Source organism: Salmo salar, chromosome ssa10 (assembly GCF_905237065.1).
Source record: "Salmo salar chromosome ssa10, Ssal_v3.1, whole genome shotgun sequence".
Classification (NCBI taxonomy): domain Eukaryota; kingdom Metazoa; phylum Chordata; class Actinopteri; order Salmoniformes; family Salmonidae; genus Salmo; species Salmo salar.
The window spans coordinates 41,753,268-41,778,535 of NC_059451.1; the positions used below are offsets into that span (position 1 = coordinate 41,753,268).

The following is a 25,268-nucleotide window of genomic DNA, read 5'->3' on the forward strand; positions in this document are numbered from 1 at the left end:
GAGAAAATTGAAACATAGTTTGTGTATGTGTGCCATTCAGAGGGTAATAGGGCAAGACAAAATATTTAAATGCCTTTGAACAGGGTATGGTAGTAGGTACCAGGCACGCCATTTTTTGTCAAGAACTGCAACGTTGCTTGGTTTCATGCTCAACAGTTTCCCATGTGTATCAAGAATGGTTCACCAGCCTAAAGACATCCAGCCATTGGAGTCAACATGGGCCAGCATCCCTATGGAATGCTTTCAACACCTTGTAGTCCATGCCCTGACGTTGTTCGTAATGTTTGTATATCCTGCACTACAATTCTGCAAGGTTGGGTTTGTACATTTTGAGTCTGATTCTGTGTCATCCTCACAGTAGTAGCATATCAGCATGTCCGCTGTAAAACATATCAAATAATTAAAGCACACAAATAAAAGTTGAAACAAAGAAAAGTGAAAAACATGTGATAGATGTGCCCAAATGATTGTCAAACAAACATTATACTTTTATTTGAAACATCACTGTAACATTTTGTCCCCAAAGGCCTTCGATAGAATGAAAGTAATTAGAATGTGTTACCTGTGTGGAGCAGTGCATGGGTGAGTCAGGATGAGCCTCATGTGGGTGAGAGAGTCAGGATGAGCCTCATGTTGGTGAGAGAGTCAGGATGAGCCTCATGTTGGTGAGAGAGTCAGGATGAGCCTCATGTTGGTGACCGGCCAGGTGAGCAGTAAAATTCCTTCGACCTCATGGCTTGGTTTTTGCTCTGACGTGCACTGTCAACTGTGGGACCTTATATAGACAGGTGTGTGGCTTTCCAAATCATGTCCAATCAATTGAATTTACCACAGGTGGACTCCAAAAGAGTTGGAGAAGCATCTTAAGGACGATCAATGGAAACAGGATGCACCTGAGCTCAATTTCGAGTCTCATAGCAAAGGGTTGTAAATAAGGTACACTACCAGTCAAAAGTTGTAGAACACCTGCTCATTCAAGGGTTTTTCTTTATTTTTACTATTTTCAACAATGTAGAATAATAGTGAAGACATCAAAAATATGAAATAACACATATGGAATCCTGTAGTAACCAAAAAAGTGTTCAACAAATCAAAATATATTTTACATTTGAGATTCTTTAAATACCCAGCCTTTTCCTTGATGAAAGCTTTGCACATGCTTGGCATTCTCTCAACCAGCTTCCCCTGGAATGCTTTTCCAACATTCTTGAAGGAGTTCCCACATACGCTGGGCACTTGTTGGCTGCTGTTCCTTCACTCTGTGGTCTGACTCATCCCAAACCATCTCAATTTGGTTGAGGTCGGGGGATTTTGGAGGACAGGTCATCTGATGCAGCACTCCATCACTCTCCTTCTTGGTCAAATAGCCCTTACACAGCCTGGAGTTGTGTTGAGTCATTGTCCTGTTGAAAAACAAATGATAGTCCCACTAAGCCACAAACAGCGTCACCAGCAAAGCACCCCCACACCATAACACCTCCTGCTCCATGCTTTACAGTGGAAAATGCAGATGTGGAGATAATCCGTACACCCTCACCGCGTCTCACAAAGACACAGCGGTTGGAACCAAAAATCTCAAATTTGGACTCCAGACCAAAGGACAAATTTCCAACAGTATAATGTCCATTGCTCATGTTTCTTGGCCCAAGCAAGTCTCTTCTGCTTATTGGTGTCATTTAGTAGTGATTTCTTTACAGCAATTCGAACACGAGGGTGTGATTTACACAGTGTCGTCTGAAGATTTAATGTTGAGATGTGTCTGTTACTTGAACTCTGTGAAGCATTTACTTGGGCTGCAATTTCTGAGACTGGTAATTCTAATGAACTTATCCTCTGCAGCAGAAGTAACTCTGGGTCTTCCTTTCCTGTGGCGGTCCTCATGAGAGCCAGTTTCATCATAGCGCTTGATGGTTTTTTCTCTTTGCTTATTTGAGCTGTTCTTGCCATAATATGGACTTGATCTTTTACCAAATAGGGCTATCTTTTGTGCACCCCCCCACCTTGTCACAACATAAATTATTGGCTCAAACGCATTAAGAAGGAAAGAAATTCCACAAATTGACTTTTAAGAAGGCACATCTGCTAATTGAAATGCATTCCAGGTGACTACCTCATGAAGCTGTTTGAGAGAATGCCAAGAGTGTGCAAAGCTGTCATCAAAGCAAATGGGTGGCTATTTGAGGAATCTCAAATATATTTTCATTTGTTTAACAGGTTTTTAGAAATTGTAGCAAATTTATTATAAATAAAAAACAGAAATACACTACCGGTCAAAAGTTTTAGAACACTTACCCATTCAAGAGTTTTTCTTCATTTTTACTATTTTCATTGTAGAATAATAGTGGAGACATCAAAACTATGAAATAATACATATGGAATCATGTAGTAACAAAAAAGGTTTTGTCATTATGTTATTTTGTGTAGATTGCTGAAATTTTTATTTATTTAATCCATTTCAGAAGAAGGCTGTAACGTAACAAAATGTGTGAAAAAGTCAAGGGGTCTGAAAACTTTCCAATGCACTGTTAATATACTGAACAAAAATATAAACGCAGCATGTGAAGTGCTGGTCCCATGCTTCATGAGCTGAAATAAAAGATCCCAGAAATGTTCCATATGCTCGAAAAGCTTATTTCAAAAAAAAAAAATGACATCCCTGTTATTGAGCATTTCTCCTTTGCCAAGATAATCCATCCACCTGACACGTGTAGTATATCAAGAAGCTGATTAAACAGCATGATCATTACACAGCTGCACCTTGTGCTGGGGACAATAAAAGGCCACTCTAAAATATGCTGTTTTTTCACACAACACAATGCCACATATGTCTCAAGCTCTGAGGGAGCGTGCAACTGGCATGCTGACTGCAGGAATGTCCACCAGACTGTTGCCAGTTAATTTAATGGTATTTTCTCTACCATAAGCTTTCTCCAACTGAATTGTTGAGAATTTGGCAGTACGTCCAACCAGCCTCTCAACTGCAGACCACGTGTAACCATGTCAGCCCAGGACCTCCATATCCAGCTTCTTCGTCTGAGACCAGCCACCTGGACAGCTGATAAAACCTAGGTGTATTTATGTCTGTAATGAAGCCTTTTTGTTTGGGAAAAATTCATTCTGATTGTCTGGGCCTGGCTTCCCAGTGTGTGGGCCTATGGCCTGCCAGGCCCACCCATGGCTGCTCCCCTGCCCAGTCATGTGAAATCAATAGATTCGGGCTTAGTGAATTTATTTCAATTGACTGATTTTGTTATATGAACTGTAACTCAGTAAAATCGTTGAAATTGTTGCATGTTGCATTTATATTTTTGTTCATTATAGTTTATACTGTCCACTGTCAAACCAAATGTACAGTTGGCTTGGCAAACTATATCTGCTGGTGCCATTTACCAGCATCATTTTAATGCACAGTATATTTTATTTACGCCAAAAGCATGTGTATGTGTTATTTACACAAAGCTTGCTTTCATATAATTTTTTAAAAGGTATTGGAATGGGATTAGTGTGGTGTGTGAAGAATACAATACTTTAACTTGTATGCAATACAAATCACATTGTTGTGGGAGCACCTCCTCTAAGAGTATGAATTAGGCTGTTTGAGAAGGTTTGAATACTAAGCAACCTGCATACACATTGTTTGAAGTACAATATACCAACATTACTGCTGTAGTAGGTCAAAGCTGTTTGCTGGAAAACCTTGGTAGAGTGGGCATTGTGGTGTTTGTGAATTGACTTTACTTTTCAGCTTCAGACCAATGCCTACTTCTCACTTATTTTCAATTTTTAGTAGAATTGATTGTTTCCTGATTTCTGTTAGGTTGAATGTCCTGCATTATTTTATAAGATGCATAATAGAATGAGTCTCTAGTGACCTCTAACGGTGAGTGCACACAGTTCAATGCCCAAATCAGTTCACAATACCTCATCTTTGCGTGAAACTACTGAGACCATGGTCCTTCATTAATTATATTAAATCTTTAAAACATATATAGTGTAAGGAGCAGCAAGACATGTTTATTTGAAAATATCTGATGTTGTGTACAGACCGGGAGTAGAAGAGACGAGTAACAGGCATGATACTTCAACACCACTAGAGAGCAGTATGTTATTACAGTAATATCCTGGAGTTCAATCAGCCATCTCCATCTCTCAGGCACGCCTAAAGACCCACCTCTTCATCACGGACTAACCCCCCCATCCACACACACACACACACACACACACACACCACCTAGGAAAAGTAAAGGAAATATGGTAAAAGAAGAAAGTTTATATAAGGGTCGTGGTTAGGGTAAAGTAAAGGTAAAGTAAGATTGCTAAAGACTTAAGGAATTAAAATGAAAACAGATTTAATCTACATCAATTTTGAGATGTTGCCACAGATGCTATTGAAGAAATGCTGTGCAGTCATTATGTAACCCCTTTTCCCCGGAAAAAAACTATGCACAAAGGGGAAGGGTATGAACTCTGGGTTGTTATGTTAGTAGGTCACACCTAGTTACATGGGCAAGCATGAACACACACAACTGTGGTTATCATGACATTACCTTGGAAGCAGAGAGATAGGGAGCAGGTTACAGAAAAACCATTAGCAAATTCATTCCTATGTTAAGTTTCTGTGTGCTTTTTTGAGTCAGTGTCATTTGCAGTAAGATGAGCAAATTACTGCACTCTTCTATCTTGGAATGGCTGGACATTAAGACTATTTCGATTTTCCTCTGTGTTTTTTTGGTACTTGTCGACCTCCTGAAAAACAAAACTCCAAAGAATTTTCCTCCTGGACCTTGGTCATAGTCTTCGTTGGCAACATGTTTCAGTTTGATCCTGCTAAGATACACCTTCAGTTGGAAGAGGTGGGTTTACTAAACGCTAGCTCGAGTGCCAGTCTGTTAGTACTATCATCCCAACTCCTTGTCACACATTGTCCTGCCAAACAATTGTTTGGCTTGTCAATGAGCAATGGCGTTGGTAAGAGCATAATCAGATCTGGGACCAGGCTAACTAAATGCTCTTTTTGAGTAAACAATGTGACAAACTGTATTTCTTATCATTATTCTTGTAGTGTGCAAAAATAAATATGGAAAAATGTTCAGTCTTCGAATTCCTTCGGCAAACCAAGGGCCAAAGTGGGTTGTCCTGAGTGGATACGAGATGGTGAAAGAGGCCTTGGTCAACAATGGTGACAGTTTCGCGGATCGGCCCTCCCTTCCCTTATTTGAAGAATATATATATATATATATATATATATATATATATATATATATATATATATATATATTGGAAGTCAAGCATCGGGAAGTAAAGGTAATTAGGTGAAGGCTATTATGATTCAATTATGGTGCTGGATGACTTGTTTTTATTGGAAAGGCAGGACATTGTCCTTACCTTACAGTATGTCTATTGACTGATAATTGATGTGACCATATTGGTAATAATTATCCCTATCTCCGTGCAGTATATAATTATCCCTATCTCCGTGCAGTATCGAAGAGCCCTCACTGCTGCTCGATCAGCCTATTTTTCCAACTTAATTGAGGAAAATAAGAACAATCCAAAATTTCTTTTTGATACTGTCGCAAAGTTAACTAAAAAGCAGCATTCCCCAAGAGAGGATGGCCCTCACTTCAGCAGTAATGAATTCATCAACTTCTTTGAGGAAAAGATCATGATCATCAGAAAGCAAATTACGGACTCCTCTTTAAATCTGCGTATTCCTCCAAAGCTCCGTTGTCCTGAGTCTGCACAACCCTGCCAGGACCTAGGATCAAGGGAGACACTAAAGTGTTTTAGTAATATATCTCTTGACACAATGATGAAAATAATCATGGCCTCTAAACCTTCAAGCTGCATACTGGACCCTATTCCAACTAAACTACTGAAAGAGCTGCTTTCTGTGCTTGGCCCTCCTATGTTGAACATAATAAACGGCTCTCTATCCACCAGATGTGTACCAAACTCACTGAAAGTGGCAGTAATAAAGCCTCTCTTGAAAAAGCCAAATCTTGACCCAGAAATTATAAAAAACTATCGGCCTATATCGAATCTTCCATTCCTCTCAAAAACTATAGAAAAAGCTGTAGCGCAGCAACTCACTGCCTTCCTGAAGACAAACAATGTATACGAAACGCTTCAGTCTGGTTTTAGACCCCATCATAGCACTGAGAATGCACTTGTGACGGTGGTAAATGACCTTTTAATGACGTCAGACCGAGGCTTAGTGCTGCTTTTGATACCATTGATCACCACATTCTTTTGGAGAGATTGGAAACCCAAATTGGTCTACATGGACAAGTTCTGGCCTGGTTTAGGTCTTATCTGTTGGAAAGATATCAGTTTGTCTCTGTAAATGGTTTGTCCTCTGACAAATCAACTGTAAGTTTCGGTGTTCCTCAAGGTTCCGTTTTAGGACCACTATTGTTTTCACTATATATTTTACCTCTCGGGGATGTCATTCGAAAACATAATGTTAAATTTCACTGCTATGCGGATGACACACAGCTGTACATTTCAATGAAACATGGTGAAGCCCCAAAATTGCCCTCGCTAGAAGCCTGTGTCTCAGACATAAGGAAGTGGATGGCTGCAAACTTTCTACTCTTAAACTCGGACAAAACAGAGATGCTTGTTCTAGGTCCCAAGAAACAAAGAGATCTTCTGTTGAATCTGACAATTAATCTGGATGGTTGTACAGTCGTCTCAAATAAAACTGTGAAGGACCTCGGCGTTACTCTGGACCCTGATCTCTCTTTTGAAGAACATATCAAGATTGTTTCAAATACAGCTTTTTTCCATCTACGTAACATTGCAAAAATCTGAAACTTTCTGTCCAAAAATTATGCAGAAAAATTAATCCATGCCTTTGTTACTTCTAGGTTGGACTGCTGCAATGCTCTACTTTCCGGCTACCCAGATAAAGCACTAAATAAACTTCAGTTAGTGCTAAATACGGCTGCTAGAATCCTGACTAGAACCCAAAAATGTGATCATATTATTCCAGTGCTAGCCTCCCTACACTGGCTTCCTGTTAAGGCAAGGGCTGATTTCAAGGTTTTACTGCTAACCTACAAAGCATTACATGGCCTTGCTCCTACCTATCTTTCGGATTTGGTCCTGCCATACATACCTACACGTACGCTACGGTCACAAGACGCGGGCCTCCTAATTGTTCCTAGAATTTCTAAGCAAACAGCTGGAGGCAGGGCTTTCTCCTATAGAGCTCCATTTTCATGGAATAGTCTGCCTACCCATGTGAGAGACGCAGACTCAGTCTCAACCTTTAAGTCTTTACTGAAGACACATCTCTTCAGTAGGTCCTATGATTAAGTGTAGTCTGGCCCAGGGGTGTGAAGGTGAAAGGAAAGGCTGGAGCAACGATCCGCCCTTGCGGTCTCTGCCTGGCCGGTTTCCCCTCTTTCCACTGGGATTCTCTGCCTCTACCCCTATTACGGGGGCTGAGTCACTGGCTTACTGGTGTTCTTCCATGCCGTCCCTGGGCGGGGTGCGTCACTTGAGTGGGTTGAGTCACTGACGTGGTCTTCCTGTCTGGGTTGGTGCCCCCCCTTGGGTTGTGCCGTGGCGGAGAACTTTGTGGGCTATACTCGGCCCGGGATGGTATGTTGGTGGTTGGAGATATCCCTCCAGTGGTGTGGAGGCTGTGCTTTGGCAAAGTGGGTGGGGTTATATCCTACCTGTTTGGCCCTGTCCGGGGGTTTCATCGGATGGGGCCACAGTGTCTCCTGACCCCTCCTGTCTCAGCCTCCAGTATTTATGCTGCAGTAGTTTATGTGTCGGGGGCTAGGGTCAGTCTGTCACATCTGGAGTATTTCTCTTGTCTTTTCCGGTGTCCTGTGTGAATTTAAATATGCTCTCTCTAATTCTCTCTTTCTCTCTTTCTTTCTTTCTTTCTCTCTCTCGGAGGACCTGAGCCCTAGGACCATGCCTCAGGACTACCTGGCTTGATGACTCCTTGCTGTCCCCAGTTCACCTGGCCGTGCTGCTGCTCCAGTTCCAACTGTTCTGCCTGCAGCTATGGAACCCTGACCTGTTCACCGGACGTGCTACCTTTCCCAGACCTGCTGTCCCAGACCTGCTGGAACCCTGACCTGTTCACCGGATGTGCTACCTGTCCCAGACCTGCTGTTTTCAACTCTCTAGAGACAGCAGGAGCGGTAGAGATACTCTCAAAGATTGGCTATGAAAAAGCCAACTGACACTTACTCTCATGTTACTGACTTGTTGCACCCTCGACAACTACTATGATTATTATTATTATTTGACCATGCTGGTCATTTATGAACATTTGAACATCTTGGCCATGTGCTGTTATAATCTCCACCCGGCACAGCCAGAAGAGGACTGGCCACCCCTCATAGCCTGGTTCCTCTCTAGGTTTCTTCCTAGGTTTTGGCCTTTCTAGGGAGTTTTTCCTAGCCACAGTGCTTCTACACCTGCATTGCTTGCTGTTTGGGGTTTTAGGCTGGGTTGCTGTATAGCACTTTGAGATATCAGCTGATGTAAGAAGGGCTATATAAATACATTTGATTTGATTTGAATAATATAATATTGTGGAAATATTACATCCTTGTACCTTTGAGTGTATTAGAGTGTCTTAAATTGGACGTTTAGGGGTTCGATCCCCGGTCTACTCATACTAAAGGCAAAACATTTGACCTGGTGCCTATTTTCTTGGATTGGGGTGGTAAGAAGCCTGCGACAAATAGCATCCTATCCAGGAGGTGTACCTACTTGAACATCAAGCTGCCTCACACTACAGAAACAGGGAATGGGCCGTTCTAACTCAGACAAGGATATTTGTCCAATGCTTTCTTAGTTACATTTGAGTGTATGGTACAAGTTTTTGCTTCTTCACTGATCACTGAAAACTTTTCGTACACTTAAGTGTGATTATGTCGAATGGGTATCCATGGAAGCAACAGAGGAGGTTTGCACTCTCTACACTGGGGAACTTTGGACTGGGCAAGAAGAGTCTGGAGCCATCCATCCAGATCGAAGCACAGTGTTTGAATGAAGCCTTTCAGAGTGAACAAGGTACTTGATATGCTTACAGTTCAATTCAAATGTTATTGTCCCCACAAGAAAATTTGTGTACTTTTCAAAACAGATTTGAGTATACACTACACTGACATTGTTATTGTTAAGTTTACACTTGAGAGGCCTCTGTTTTGGACGTAAAAAACACGCATCGATAAATAATGTATTGATTTATATGGTGACAGATTCAGTTGAGATCAGGAGTGCTCACACCAATAAATATTTTTGGGACAAAACTGTATAAGCTATGGTGCTTACCCAGAAAAATTATTTCAGACTGAAGTTCAGTGTAAGGATATGACTCACACAAAAAAATTATGTTTGTGGTGAGCCATGTTGCTTTTGTCCCATGCAGGAAAACCCTTTAACCCCCAGATGCTGATTAACAACGATGTCTCCAATGTTATCTGCTGTCTTGTGTTTGGTGACCGCTTTGAATACAGCAACGGACAATTCCAAACCCTCATGAAGACTGTCAATGAGATTATGTATTTGGAAGGAGGCATTTGGGCTGAAGTAAATCTCTCTCTCCTTTTTCTTAACATTAATTTATATTATATTATATTTAGAATAATCATTAACCTGTTAGGGCTAGGGGGCAGTATTGACACGGCCGGATAAAAAACGTACCCGATTTAATCTGGTTACTACTCCTGCCCAGTAACTAGAATATGCATATAATTATTGGCTTTGGATAGAAAACACCCTAAAGTTTCTAAAACTGTTTGAATGGTGTCTGTGAGTATAACAGAACTCATATGGCAGGCCAAAACCTGAGAAGATTCCATGCAGGAAGTGGCCTGTCTGAGAAGTTGTGTTTCATCTTGGCTCTTTTTATTGAAGACTGAGGATCTTTGCTCTAACGTGACACTTCCTATGGCTCCCATAGGCTCTCAGAGCCCGGGAAAAAGCTGAACGATATCGAGGCAGCCTCTGGCTGAAACACATTATCGCTTTTGGCAAGTGGCCGATCAGAGTACTATGGGCTTAGGCGCATGCCCGAGTCGACCCCATGCTTTATTTCCTTTCGTCTGTTTACCTAAACGCAGATTCCCGGTTGGAATATTAGCGCTTTTTTATGAGAAAAATGGCATAAAAATTGATTTTAAACAGCGGTTGACATGCTTCGATGTACGGTAATGGAATATTTAGATTTTTTTTGTCACGAATTGCGCCATGCTCGTCACCCTTATTTACTCTTTCGGATAGTGTCTTGAACGCACGAACAAAACGCCGCTGTTTGGATATAACTATGGATTATTTTGAACCAAACCAACATTTGTTATTGAAGTAGAAGTCCTGGGAGTGCATTCTGACGAAGACAGCAAAGGTAACAACATTTTTCTTATAGTAAATCTGACTTTGGTGAGTGCTAAATTTGCTGGGTGTCTAAATAGCTAGCCCTGTTATGCCGGGCTATCTACTGAGAATATTGCAAAATGTGCTTTCACCGAAAAGCTATTTTAAAATCGGACATATCGAGTGCATAGAGGAGTTCTGTATCTATAATTCTTAAAATAATTGTTATGCTTTTTGTGAACGTTTATCGTGAGTAATTTAGTAGATTCACCGGCAGTGTTCAGTGGGAATGCTAGTCACATGCTAGTCACATGCTAATGTAAAAAGCTGGTTTTTGATATAAATATGAACTTGATTGAACAAAACATGCATGTATTGTATAACATAATGTCCTAGGGTTGTCATCTGATGAAGATCATCAAAGGTTAGTGCTGCATTTAGCTGTGGTTTGGGTTTATGTGACATTATATGCTAGCTTGAAAAATGGGTGTCTGATTATTTCTGGCTGGGTACTCTGCTGACATAATCGAATGTTTTGCTTTCGTTGTAAAGCCTTTTTGAAATCGGACAGTGTGGTTAGATTAACGAGAGTCTTGTCTTTAAAATGGTGTAAAATAGTCATATGTTTGAAAAATTGAAGTTTTTGCATTTTTGAGGTTTTTGAATAACGCGCCACGGGATTACACTGGCTGTTACGTAGGTGGGACGATTTGGTGCCACCTACCCTAGAGAGGTTAAATATGATTGAACTAGACAGGCGTTCATATTAGCATTGACCCTAGAAGAGGACTGGCAACCCTTCTGAGCTGGGTTCCTCTCTAAGTTTCTTTATAGATTCCTTCCTTCTAGAGTTTTTCCTGGCAACTGTGTTTCTACTTCTGCATTGATTGCTCTTTGGGGTTAAGGCTGGATATCTGTAAAGCACTTTGTCACAACTGCTCATGTAAAAAGGGCTTTATAAATAAATGGAATTGAGTGATTGATTGTCTGTCCTCAGATGTATAACATGATGCTGTGTGTCATGCGTCAGGTTCCTGGTCCTCTCCTTCATCAAGATCAGGATTCAGGAGCACAAGAAGGACTGCTTCCTCAACGAGATAGAGAAGATGATGGGGATGATGATGATGATCGTGATGATGCTGAGGATGATGATGACTATCACTGATGTAGTGGTAAAAAAAAGTAGTCGGGTAAACACTGATGCCGTTCACAGTGAATATAGTAATTCTCCAGATATTATTATTATTTTTTATAATTGTATAATTTTTTTATAATTGTATTTTAGTGTATAGAAAATACACAAATATACATATACAAAGATAATAGACATTTAACATTTGACAAACATAGATCCAGTAAACTAAACATGACGTTGGCAGGGACTTTCAACATAGAGAAAAAAGATGAATAAAGACAAAAAACACCAACTCAGAAGTACATGAACTTCAACAAACATTAATGACATCACACTTGCTCAGACCCACATGCTCCCACCGTATTCATACCCATCCTGTCCCATCTCACAATAACATCCTTTCCCATTTCTCATCTTGTGGATATCTCCAGTACTTGTAACACTTTATGCCATATGGCTTCAAATTGCACTATTTTGTTTTTCTCTCTAGCCAACATTTGTTTAATATTTAAATACTAATGCATTTGATTCCTCCAATGTCTTAACAATGGATGATCATTTGATTTCCAGTTCTCAAGTAGATCTTTTTTTTAATGATTGATGACAAAAGTATGGTCCAACCCATATTTTCTCCCTATATTTTCAATGCCTTTTGTATGTTTACCCTCCACTACACTGCTGATGATGTTGATGATGATGATGTGGGACTGGAGAAGAGTTACATAAAAAATGTGTATTAGGGAGTACTTTTAGATAAGCAAGTAGTTGTACTATTAGAATATTTTAGGCTGCAGGCCGGGCACACTCACTGTCACACTCTTCGTCGTCTGATAATGAGAAATCACTGTCGGACCAATATGCAGCGGGTTGCGTGCTCAACATCATATTTATTAAATACGTTGAACACGGAAAAAACAAGAAATGCAGAAAACACGACAGGAGACAGTTTTGCAGGCTATGACAACTAGCAGTGCAAAATCAACTACCCACAAAACCCCAGGTGAAAACAAGCTCCTAATATATGACTCTCAATCAGGAACAACGAAGTAAAGCTGTTCCTGATCGAGAGCCACACAGACAACAAAGAAATACACAAACCAGAAAACCCCTAGACAACCAAAAACCAGAACATACACCCAAACCTCGGAACACATAAATATAACACCCTTCTAACCTACACATAACCCCCGGACCACATAGAATAAATACCCTCTGCCACGTCCTGACCAAACTACAATTACAAATAATCCCTAATACTGGTCAGGACGTGACACTCACTATCCAAATAATGGGGATTCAAAGCTATTATTTGTATTGCAGTACATGTCCATATTTTTGTATCACATTTTCTTCTTGACACATTGGTAAATCTGCTTCAGCATCATCAATAAGTTAAATTGTTAAATATTTTTATAAAGTATCTAGTTTGTTGTGTTTTGTTGCACAGTGGGAAGATGACACAAGGGCTGGGTTTAACTTGGAGAACTTGTCCTTCTGCACTCTGGATCTATTTGTATGGTGGTGGCAGCATCATGCTGTGGGGATGTTTTTCATCGGCAGGGACTGGGAAACTGGTCAGAATTGAATGAATGATGGATGGCGCAAAATACAGAGAAAGTCTTGAGGGAAACCTGTTTCAGTCTTCCAGAGATTTGAGACTGGGATGGAGGTTTACCTTCCAGCAGGACAATGACCCTAAACATACTGCTAAAGCAACACTCACGTGGTTTAAGGGGAAATATTTGAATGTCTTGGAATGGCCTAGTCAAAGCCCAGACCTCAATCCAATTGAGAATCTATGGTATGACTTAAAGATTGCTGAACACCAGCAGAACCCATCCAACTTGAAGAAGCTGGAGCAGTTTTGCCTTGAAGAATGGGCAAAAATCACAGTGGCTAGATGTGCCAAGCTTACAGAGACATACCCCAAGAGACGTGCAGCTGTAATTGCTGCAAAACGTGGCTCTACAAAGTATTGACTTTGGGAGGGGTAAATAGTTATGCATGCTCAAGTTTTTTGTTTTGTTGTCTTATTTCTTGTTTGTTTCACAATAAAAAATAAATTGCATCTTCAAAGTGGTAGGCATGTTGTGTAAATCAATTGATATGAACCCCCCAAAAATCTATTTTAAATCCAGGTTGTAAGGCAACAAAATAGGAAAAAATGCCAAGGAGGATGAATATTTTCGCAAGCCACTGTAAGCCAGGCAAAATCAGCATTATCAGCTCATTGTTATGGATGTATCCAAATGAATGTCAATAGAAAATGGCTACTATCCTCTTACTTTGGCTGCAGAGATTGTGACTGTGTTATCTGTAGCTAGCTAGATAAGAACATTGCCAGTGAGCATGGCAATGGAACATAAAGAACGAATAACTGGGTCGCGTCCATAAATATAGAACTAATCGAGTGAACGACTGGATCGCGGGTCTATGGCAAACCAAAAGTTGAGAAAGTATGAATTTGCTTACATAAATGAAACTATCAACGGAAATGTTTTATTTCTACCGGTAAATGTGTGCTTAGTCTTGTTTTCTTTGGCAACTGTGGTATAAGCAGGATAAACAGCTAAAACAAATGTGACGCAATAAACTTTGCTTTTATTCTGGCTGCAGAGGTTGTGACTATGTAGCCGTAGCTAGTAATCTAACTAGCAGCAAGCAAGGGATAAGAACGTTGCCACTGAGGAGGGCAAAGGAAAAATCGATTTGATTTATTAGGATCCCCATTCGCCGACGCCAATGGCGAGAGTTAGTCTTACTTGGGTCCAACACATAACGAAAAATACATTACAAACCAAAGACTTTACTATTTACATCTATTTAAAAACGTGAACATGTAGTGTGTGTGTGTGAGTGCGCATCTATCAGTTCCACATAAATGTCAGTGCATGCACACAACAAGTAGGTCACATGGGGGAGAGGAGTTGTGCAGTGAGGTGTTGCTTTATTTGTTTTTTAAACCAGGTTTGCTGTTCACTTGAGCTATATGAGATGGAAGGGACATCCATGCACTCTTGGCTCAACATAAAACTGTACTTTTCCTTGAATTTCATCTGGACCTGGGGGCTGTGAAATGTCCCCTGGGAGCATGTCTGGTGGGGTAAGTGTGTGTGTCAGTGCTGTGTGTAAGTTGACTATGCAAACAATTTTGAATTTCAAACACATTAATGTTTCTTATAAAAAAACAAGAAGTTATGTATTCAGTCTTTCCTCAACTCTTAGCCAAGAGAGACTGGCATGCATAATATTAACATTGGCATTCTCATTACATTGGCGAGCAAGACGTGCAACTTAACTAGATATTTCTTTGCAGCACTTGACCCTATGACTGGACAATAATCAAGATAAGATAAAACTAGAGTCTGCAGGACTTACTTTGTGGAATGTAGTGTCAAAAAAGCAGAGCATCTCTTTATTACGGACAGACCACTCCCCATCTTTACAACCATTGAATCTATATGTCTTGACCATGACAGTTTACAATCTAAGGTAACCCCAAGTAATTTAGTCTCCTCAACTTGTTCAACAACCACACCATTCATTACCAGATTCAGCTGAGGTCTAGAACTTAAGGAATGATTTGTACCACATACAATCCTCTTAGTTTTAGAGCTGTTCAGGACCAGTTTATTACTGGCCACCCATTCCAAAACAGAGTGCAACTCTTTGTTAAGGATTTCAGTGACTTCATTAGCTGCGGTTGCTGATGTGTATATGATTGAATCATCAGCATACATGGACACACATGCTTTCTTTAAAACCAGTGGCAGGTCATTGGTAAAAATAGAAAAGAGTAGAGTGCCTAGAGAACTGTCTTGCGGTGCACCACACTTTACATGTTTGACATTAGAGAAGCTTCAGAAAACCCTCTGAGTTACACAATCGTTAAAAAGTTTGGGGTCACTTAGAAATGTCCTTGTTTCTGAAAGAAAATAAAAATGTTGTCCATTAAAATAACATCAAATTGATCAGAAATACAGTGTAGACATTGTTAATGTTGTAAATGACTATTGTAGCTGGAAACGGCTGATTTTTAATGGAATATCTACATAGGCGTACTGAGGCGCATTATCACCAACCATCACTCCTATGTTCCAATGGAACATTGTTTTAGCTAATCCAAGGCTCAAAATGGCCAGAAACAAATAACTTTCTTCTGAAACTCGTCAGTCTGTTCTTGTTCTGAGAAATGAAGGCAATTCCATGCAAGAAGGGAGTAGTACACAGCGTTCTACGAGATCTTCAGTTTCTTGGCAATTTCACGCCTGGAATAGCCTTCATTTCTCAGAACAAGAATAGACTGACGAATTTGAGAAGAAAGTTATTTGTTTCTGGCCATTTTGAGCTTGTAATCAAACCCACAAATGCTGATTCTCCAGATTCTCAATTAGTCTAAAGAAGGCCAGTTTTATTGTTTCTTTAATCAGGACTACAGTCTTCAGCTGTGCTAACATAATTGCAAAAGGGTTTTATAATAGTTTTAGTGTTATTTAATAGTGGTATTTCATTTTTTTGATGTCTTCACTATTATTCTACAATGTAGAAAATAGTAAAAAATAAAGAAAAAACAATTAAATGAGTAGGTGTACTAAAGCTTTTGACCGGTGGCGTACGTTTTCTCAACAACAGATTATGGTCAATAATATCAAAGGCTGCACTGAAATCTATTAGTACAGCTCCTACAATCTTCTTATTATCAATGTATTTCAACCAATCATCAGTCATTTCTGTCAGTGCAGTACATGTTGACTACCCTTTTCTATAAGCATGCTGAAAGTCTGTTAATTTGTTTACGGTGAAATACCATTGTATTTGGTCAAATGTATTTTTTTCCAACAGTTTGCTATGAGCTGGCAGCAATCTGATAGGTCTGCTGTTAGAACCAGTAAAGGCCGCTTTACCACTCTTGGGTAACGGAATGACTTTGGCTTCCCTCCAGGCCGGTAGACAAAGACTTTCCTCTGGACTCAGATTAAAGATACTGTATGACATATCGGAGTGGCTATAGAGTCAGCTACCATCCTCAGTAGCTCTCCATCTAAATTGTCAATGCCAGGAGGTTTCTCATTATTGATTAATAACAATAATTTCCCCACCTCTCCTACACTAACTTTACAAAATTCAAACTTACAATGCTTTTCTATCATATTTTTTTTAATTTTTCTGCATGAGTACGATGGCTCACTGTTCAGTGTTGGCATTTCCTGCCTAATTTTGCCCACTTTGCCAATGAAGTAATCATAAAAATAACTGGGAACATCAAATGGTTTTGTGATGAATAAGCAATCTGATTCAATGAAAGATGGAGTTGAATTTGTCTTTCTGCCCATAATTTAATTTAAAGTACTCCAAAGTTTTTTGAACTTGGCTTCATAAAACAGATTCTTCTTGTTTTTGTTTGAGTTTAGTCACATCATTTCTCAACTTGCAGTAAGTCAACCAGATGTGCAATCAGACTTATTTGCCACTCCTTTTGCCCCATTTCTTTCAACCATGCAGTTTTTCAATTTCTCATCAATCCATGGAGCCTTAACATTTCTAACAGTCAGTTTCTTAAAACAGGGGCATTTTTATCAATAATTGGAAGAAGCAATTTCATAAATTCATCAAGTGCAGCATCTGGATGCTCCTTATTAATCACATCAGACCTGAGCTGTATTGCAAAAAAAAAAGTGACAAATGGTATTATTTTATACTAATTACATTTCTCAGAGAAAGAGATTTGGTTTAACAAGTAATACCTTTTTTTAAGATAGGGGTCAAAATGATTGGATCCCCAGTTTTCAATACTCCAGCACCCTTCCCTTGTGAGGATAACGACACTGAGCCTTTTTCTGTCACGTTTGTCGTAGGATGAAGGAGCGGACCAAAGCGCACCGTGTGTAGTGTATCGTTCCACATTTTCTTTATTAAACTGTGAAACTATGCAATACATACAAAATAAACTGAATAAACAAAAACAACAAACCGTGATGAAGAGTTAACATACACGTACTCAAAAACAATCTCCCACAAACCCAGGAGGGAAAAACGCCTACTTAAGTATGATCTCCAATTAGAGACAACGATGACCAGCTGCCTCTAATTGGAGATCATCCCAAACAAAAACCCAACACAGAAATACAAAACTAGAACATAGAAAATCTAAACTGGAAATAAACCCTGTCACGCCCTGACCTACCATAGAAAATAACAGCTTTCTATGGTCAGAACGTGACAGTACCCCCCTCCCCCCAAGGTGCGGACTCCGAATGCACCTAAACAAACACGAAAAAAAAGCAAAAAAGGGAGGGTTAGGGAGGGTGACTAATGTCTATGACGGCTCTGGTGCAGTACGCAGAACCTTCTCATCCCGCAGATCCTCCAGCAGAGGAGGCGGCTCCGGTTCGGGGCGTAACCCCGCTCCGCCCGCTGATCCCTACGCTTTTGTGTCACCGGATCCTGGATCGTCGCCGAAGGACCCGGACCGTGGATCATCACCGGAGGTTCCGGACCTCGGATGGCCGCTGGAGGTTCCGGGCTGCGGGCCGTCTCTGGAGGTTCCGGGCTGCGGGCCGTCTCTGGAGGTTCCGGGCTGCGGGCCGTCTCAGGAGGCTCCGGACTGGGAACTGTCGCCGGAAGCTCCGGACTGGGAATGCACACTGGAGGCCTGATGCGTGGGGCTGGCACTGGTGGCGCCAGACTGGTAACACGCACCTCAGGAACAGGAACAGGACACACCGGACTGGAGAGACTCACTGGAGGCCGGGTGCGTGGAGTAGATACAGGTGGCGCCAGACTGGTAACACGCACCTCAGGGCAAGTACGGGGAGCTGACTCAGGTGGCACCAAATTGATAACACGTTCCTTTGGGAAAAATCTGTGCATCCTCCACCAACTCAACAACTCTCCCATATCTCTCTTCTCCTGGATTGGCTTTGGTTCCCTCCTCGGCTCCGCCGACTGTTCCATGTGCCCCCCCCAAAAAAAAATAATAAAATATTGGGGTTTCTGTGGCCTTCCTTCCCGACTTCATAGCTGTCCCTCCTTCGCTGCTTCCGCCTGCTTCCCTGGCAGGCTCTTGTCTCCTGCCACTATTCCTTCCAAAGTCTAGGATATACTCCTCCTAATCTCCTCAAAAGTCTACTGGTCCATACCACGCTGCTTGGTCATATTGTGGTGGGAGATTCTGTCACGTTTGTCATAGGATGAAGGAGTGGACCAAAGTGCAGTGTTTGTATTGTTCCACACTTTCTTTATTAAACTGTGAAACTATGCAATACATACAAAATAAACTGAATAAACAAAAACAACAAACTGTGATGAAGAGTTAACATATACGTACTCAAAAACAATCTCCCACAAACCCAGATGGGAAAAACACCTACTTAAGTATGATCTCCAATTAGAGACAACAATGACCAGCTGCCTCTAATTGGAGATCATCCCAAACAAAAACCCAACATAGAAATACAAAACTAGAACATAACAACAAAGAAAATCTATACTAGAAGAAAAAAAACTGTCACGCCCTGACCTACACTATCACAGAAAATAACAGCTTTCTATGGTCAGGACGTGACATTTTCTAAAATGTTTTATGAAACATTGGAAGAGATCCTAAACCATTCCTCCATATAGAATCTTTCCAGATACGTGATATCCTTTGTCTGCGCTTATGGACTGCCCTTTTCAATTCAAACCACAGGTTTTCAATGGGGTTCAAGTTCGGAGACTGAGATGCCATTGCAAAATGTTGATTTTGTGGTCATCTCACCATTTCTTTGTGGATTTTGATGTGTGCTTGGGGTTATTGTATTGCTGGAAGATCTGCTTGTGGACAAGTGTCAATCTCATGGCAGAGGCAACCAGTTTTGTGGCTGAAATGTCCTGGTACTTGATAAAGTTCATGATGCCGTTGACCTTAACAAGGGCCACAGAACGAGTAGAAGCAAATTCTCAGGGTTTTATCCATATACTGTACCTTTGATGTGGAAATGTCCAATTCACCTCCATACATTTTTTGGCCTGGTATCGGGTTTCCTTTAGATGAGTCCCGTGACACTTGTGGGGATCATAGAGAAAAACACCATCACGTTCGTGAGAGTCTCATCTTTCCATAGATGGGTCAAATTCGTTTGTAGCCCAAACCATTCGGACGCTACAGACGTTTTCTTGAGAATACCAATTTTCGGGATGTCTCTCTTTCTCTGAGCAATTGTATTTGTATAAAATAATATAATTATCCACATTTTTTGGAGCATATAATAGAACTTAGTATTTACAGTTTTTCAATACATGGAGCCTTAACAGTTCTAACAGTCAGTTTCAGTGTGATGCATGTTGGTGCATGTTTATCAATCATTGGAAGAAGCAATATCATAAATTCATCAAGTGCAGCATCAGGACGCTCCTTATTAATCACATCAGACCAACAAATATTTTTAACATCATCCACATAAGAGTCACAGCAAAATATTTTCTATGATCTCTTATATGCTTCTTTAGGTCCAGCTTTTGGGACTTTGGCTTTTCTGAATATAGCCACTAAATTGTGATCACTGCATCCAATGGGTACGGATACAGCTTTAGAACAAAGTTCTATAGTATTAGTAAAAATGTGATCAATACATGTGGATGATATTTTTTTTGTTATTTTTTTTTTTATTATTATTTTTTTTTTGCAGACGCTCTTATCCAGAGCGACTTACAAATTGGTGCATTCACCTTATGATATCCAGTGGAACAACCACTTTACAATAGTGCATCTAAATCTTTTAAGGGGGGGGGGTTAGAAGGATTACTTTATCCTATCCTAGGTATTCCTTAAAGAGGTGGGGTTTCAGGTGTCTCCGGAAGGTGGTGATTGACTCCGCTGTCCTGGCGTCGTGAGGGAGCTTGTTCCACCATTGGGGTGCCAGAGCAGCGAACAGTTTTGACTGGGCTGAGCGGGAACTGTGCTTCCTCAGAGGTAGGGGGGCCAGCAGGCCAGAGGTGGATGAACGCAGTGCCCTTGTTTGGGTGTAGGGCCTGATCAGAGCCTGAAGGTATGGAGGTGCCGTTCCCTTCACAGCTCCGTAGGCAATCACCATGGTCTTGTAGCGGATGCGAGCTTCAACTGGAAGCCAGTGGAGAGAGCGGAGGAGCGGGGTGACGTGAGAGAACTTGGGAAGGTTGAACACCAGACGGGCTGCGGCGTTCTGGATGAGTTGTAGGGGTTTAATGGCACAGGCAGGGAGCCCAGCCAACAGCGAGTTGCAGTAATCCAGACGGGAGATGACAAGTGCCTGGATTAGGACCTGTGCCGCTTCCTGTGTGAGGCAGGGTCGTACTCTGCGAATGTTGTAGAGCATGAACCTACAGGATCGGGTCACCGCCTTGATGTTAGTGGAGAACGACAGGGTGTTGTCCAGGATCACGCCAAGGTTCTTAGCACTCTGGGAGGAGGACACAAGGGAGTTGTCAACCGTGATGGCGAGATCATGGAACGGGCAGTCCTTCCCCGGGAGGAAGAGCAGCTCCGTCTTGCCGAGGTTCAGCTTGAGATCTTGTTCCTGCAGTGTTTGTAAACACCCTGGTAGGTTGATTAATAACCTGAACCAGATGACAGGCACTGGTTACAGTGAGAAGCTTCCACTTGAGTGGACAGCCTGATGAAAACCAGTCAATATTCAGATCCCAAAGAAAATAGACCTCGCTGTTTACATCACATACACTAGCAAGCATTTTACAAATATTATTTAGATACTGACTGTTAGCTCTTGGTGGCCTATAGCAAAACCCCAAAAGAAAAGGCTTTAGATGTGTGAGGGGAACCTGCAACCACAACACTTCAATAACATTTGACATAAAATCTTCTCTGAACATTACAGGGATATGGCTCTGACTATATACAGCAACACCTCCCCATAAGAACGAACGACTGTGTAGAGTCCGTAAATATCAAACTAATTGAATGAACAACTGGTCATGTCTCTAGCAACCAACAGATGAGAAAGTATGAATTTGCTTATAAAAATATCAATATCAACGAAAATAAAGTATTTCTACCAGTAAATGTGTGCTTTCATATTTTTTTATTTGGCAAATGTGGTATAACCGCGATAAATACCTCCGTTCTGTACATTACCTTGGAAAAATTAACTCAGCTGGGTCATCCATGACATTAATCCCTTACTTATCCACCTCATTTTCAAACGCTTTCAAAATATGAAAGTCAAACGTGGAAACTATGAATACAACTCCTCCACGCTGGTGCATTGCCATAGAAATCCCTGCATTAGCATGTTTCTGTTAGCTAATACATCATGACAAAATACACCATATTACTGTCCTGCTAATGTGCCTGGACCTTGTAGGCTAAATTGCTGAGAAAACCCCCATAACTGATCCAAATCTAGATGCACTTATTTCGAAATGAATATACATTCAAAACACCTAAAAAACTGAGCTTCAATTGACATACGCGATTCACTGCAGTTTACAGCCTAGGCTAGCCCTTACAAAACGATTGCAGTATTGAAACTGCAGCAACTGCCGTCGACTGTGGTATTTCGGACGTAGTAACTGCAGATTAACTGCAATGTATTGCAGTTGAACTGTTGTTATACTGAGCTGTAACTGCATTACTGCAGTAAAAAAAACTGTTATTTTGGACGCAGTATTTGCAGCATACTGCAGTTATACTGCACTCTGCACATTTTTTCTCTAAGGGAGAGTTTTGCACTCACTTGAAAAAAATAACATTCTTAATTGCATTGTGTTGTTGTAGCCTAGGCAGGACACATTTCTTGTCCCTAAAAAACTGAAACAATATGGATATTTTCGAGCTGCATACCCAGGGACTGTGAAGGAGCGCACTCGGGGCAGCATCCACGACGCACATAGGTTAGGCTACTGTTTTGTTATCTGATTAACCGTTAACTTATTTTCCGCTGTGTAAATTGACTGGTTATAGTCACTCCAGTATTAAGCCTAGCACTGAGTTTATGAATGATGGGCTAATATGCTTAGCCTGCGTTTCTAATTTAGGATATAGGCAACATCTCGAGCCTGCCTGTCTTCATTGCTCTGTTTCGCAATTACACATTTTATTTAGTTTACTAATAGCCTATTAGAAGAGAGATGCACGCTTGCTCTTGCTTGCTGAATGTGAAATAGTGTAGGAAAGGTGAAGGCCGACATTCCACGTCTCGTGATATCCCAGGAAAGTCTATAGGCTACAAAGCTAAAGAACATGTATTTATACTAGGCCTACTAGTCTATTTGGGGAACGAAGTTGGTTTGCTCTTGCTAATTGCTGGAGGTGAAACAGGCCTTCAGCGTAGAAAATGCATGTTGCACGGATGCATTGCAAATAGTTGCACAGGACATACAGTGATGATCACAGTGAAAAAGAAGACCCAAAGGAATTGACAACCATTAGACAAATGGAAATCACTTGCAAACCATTTGAGCAATGAGGCCATTACATGCTGTAAAATATGTGCAGGCCAAACAGTGTTTGTTGTTGAATTGCTACATTTAAATACAAGTTACTACATTATTTTTCATTAGACCTACATTTACATTGAAGTATTATTTGCAGTTGTCACTATGACAACAAACACATCCTGAAAGCACTGAATGGTTTGAATCAATATATATGTGTTAGAAACCTCATGAATGGTCTTGTGTTACCACATTATTCATAGGCAGAAGTAGGATGCATTGATCCGTTGATTGACATGTGTAGGACTGTAGGAATGTAGAACTGTAAAACAATAAACGATCAACTTTCCTCTAGTGTGGATGCTCAACAAAGTTTTATAGTTATGTAGCCTATATTTTATCATTACATGTATCATTAGGCTATAGTTATTGGCTTGGTGGACGGCCTGGGCCTTAATTAACTCTACCACAACACAACTAACTGTCACGTCCTGGCCATAGTAAGTTGTTATTTTCTACGGTAGAGTAGGTCAGGGGGTGTTTGTCTATGTTTTGTATTTCTATGTTCAGTTTCTAGTTTTGTATTTCTATGTTGGTTTTGTTTGGTATGATCTCCAATTAGAGGCAGCCGGTTGTCGTTGTCTCTAATTGGAGGTCATATTTTAGTTGATGTTTGTCCCACCTGTTTTTGTGGGTGATTCGTTTCTGAGTAGTGTGTTTTCTCTCTGCATCACAGTTTTTTTTTTTTGTGTATTCAAGTATTTCATGTATTGCATTTAGTTTCACGGTAAATAAAATATGTGGAACTACGAACACACTGCATTTTGGTCCGATCCTTTGAACAGCCGTGACACTAACATTATTAGCACAACAGAACTAGCCTACTAGTAGGTCTAGCTAATGTTAGCGAACTTGAATTAAATAAAAATAATATTACACATACACTTGTTTACATTACTTTATAAATTGACTCCTTCAAATAATTTACTCTGGCAGGTTTGCCACTGGAGTGCTGCAGTTTAGCAAATCCATCTGTCGAATCCATCACTTCCTTTGTTTGACTGTGTCCATAAGAATATTCGAAAAAGAGTTAGATACCACAGTGTTGTTCAATACTCGTTTCTGATTGGCTAAAAGGGCATTCTAGAATGGGCATTAAAACCAGATAACAAGACAGTTGGAAAAAAGATATCAGCATAGTTGGAAAAGATATCAGGACACTTTGAAATCATGACACAATATGCGCCTACACATAACCAGTAAATTTATGCTTGAGTATTGTTTTCTTTGACAACTGTGGTATAAGTGGGATAAACACTACCGTTCTATACATTATGGAAAAATGAACACCGCAAATGGACTCGGGAGCGTTGCCCATCATTTCCAAGGTAATGTACATACATAAAGCTTTGTTGCCATAAAACTGTGTACACTGTGTGCTAGTTGTATCTAATAAATAAAACAGTGAGTTAATGAGATCATGTCTGTTTTGTTGTCCCCTTAGAACACCATGGTGTTAGGTACCCTCCAGTCTGTCCTGTTTGATGAGTCAGTAGGAGACCCCTCACACCTTCAACCCTGCACACTTCCTGGATCAGGAGGGCAAGTTCAGGAAGAGAGACGCATTCCTTCCATTCTCTTTAGGTAATACTGTGCTACATTTATCCTACCGTTCTCTTTAGGTAATATGGTACTACATCTCTTCCATGTCATTTGACCCCAGATTGGTGCCAAATGATTCTGCCCTACAGGAAATAGCACATGTACAACTCATCTTCCTTACATAGTAATACCTGACTCGGTTTGACTGAAGTTGAATCATTGACTTGTCTCTATATCTAGAGTATGTTAGTTCTAGCATAGTTACTGTTCTATACTTTACACTGAGAGTTAGAGAAGGTGTTCTGTGATTGATTCTCCCCTCAGCTAAGAGGGTGTGTCCTGGGGAGCAGCTGGCTAAGATGGAACTTTTCCTGTTCTTCACCTTCTTGTTCTTCACCTCCCCGCTGCAGAGTTTCACCTTCTCCTCTCCCCCAGGGGTGGAACCCAGCCTGGACTTTAAGTTGGGGTCTACACACAGTCCCAAGCCCTACCAGCTGTGTGCAACACTTGGATGAGGCCCCCACAGCATTTTGCAGGGGTGTCAAACTCAATAGAAACTCCCTTCACCTGGTTGTCTGACACAAATTGTAAGGAAATAGCAAAAACCAAAGTGTAATTCTTTTATCACACCAAAAAAACTGAAAGGGCTACAGATAGAGAAAACACACTTATGTAATGATAATAGTACTAATACAATTAGGTAATGACACTGCATATACCACTAATAGCCTACATATCAAGGTCTCAAACCATGTTTTGTAGTCCTAGC

The 25,268-nt window shown here is 40.7% G+C and overlaps 1 pseudogene; it reads left to right on the forward strand.

Moving 5' to 3' along the window:
* Positions 1–4,653: 4,653 nt before the first annotated feature.
* LOC106560412 (cytochrome P450 2J1-like) lies at positions 4,654–25,014 on the forward strand (annotated as a pseudogene).
* Positions 25,015–25,268: the final 254 nt, after the last annotated feature.